General features: G+C 33.5%; 1 protein-coding gene across 1 annotated transcript in view; it reads left to right on the plus strand.

Moving 5' to 3' along the window:
• Window positions 1-869, plus strand: part of LOC119581779 (phosphorylase b kinase gamma catalytic chain, skeletal muscle/heart isoform-like) — a gene marked incomplete at its 3' end in the record, with an annotated part of 27,775 nt that overhangs the window by 12,466 nt on the left and 14,440 nt on the right.

Here is an 869-nt window from a genome sequence, read left to right on the forward strand (position 1 = left end):
TTAATCTTTACTGTTCTTTAGGGAGGAAGCACTGATTTGTGTTATTATAGTAAACTCTCATGTGTGAATTATTGGTTAATCATATTTTGCACTTGTTAGAGAGGTACTTACCAACACTGTAGGCTAATCCATATACAGTTTCCAAGATCTATATTTTTTTGATATCCAGTACATTAGCTGTGTGGCATGGAGTTTAGTGCAGTATTGTTCAAGAACAATATCATAAATACTAGATACCTTTTATAACTGATTTATATTGGGCATGGGTAGTGGTAATAAGAAATACATGGGAGAGTGGTGATACTAAGGAAGGCAGGGCCAGCTGTGGGGAAAACATGCATTTGTTTGTTCCACTCTCTCTAAGGTTGTTTAGATATCTGTTGACTTTTATCCTTTCCTATATTGTTGATTCATTTGGTGAAACAAATGCAATAACAGTGGAATAAGATTGATAAAATTGAATAGCAATTTTCAGTTTCCACTTCATAGTTAATAATACTATCCTGTATCTTCGTGCTATTTTGTGTTAGCAAGAAGAGAGAGAATGCAATTGACCCATGTGATTGTAATGAGTTCAGGTCTCAGTCATTCAACAGTGTTTATTCAGATTTTCAGTGGATTTGAGCAGTTCTTTTAATTAGTAGGCCATGCTTTCCCATGTTACTAGAACATCTTAGAAATACATTTGAATATGCTAAATAACTTTAAAACAGCATTAGGCACTCCCTTTTTATAAAGCATTTTGAAGATATTGTTTATATGTATATTAGGTTGAATTTTTTTTAGGGGGTTGATAGAGTTAAGGGAAAATTAGATACTGGAGAGTTTACTGTAATATCTCAAGGCATCTTGTATTCTTGGCATGGGCA

This window comes from Penaeus monodon, chromosome 15 (genome assembly GCF_015228065.2).
Source record: "Penaeus monodon isolate SGIC_2016 chromosome 15, NSTDA_Pmon_1, whole genome shotgun sequence".
Classification (NCBI taxonomy): domain Eukaryota; kingdom Metazoa; phylum Arthropoda; class Malacostraca; order Decapoda; family Penaeidae; genus Penaeus; species Penaeus monodon.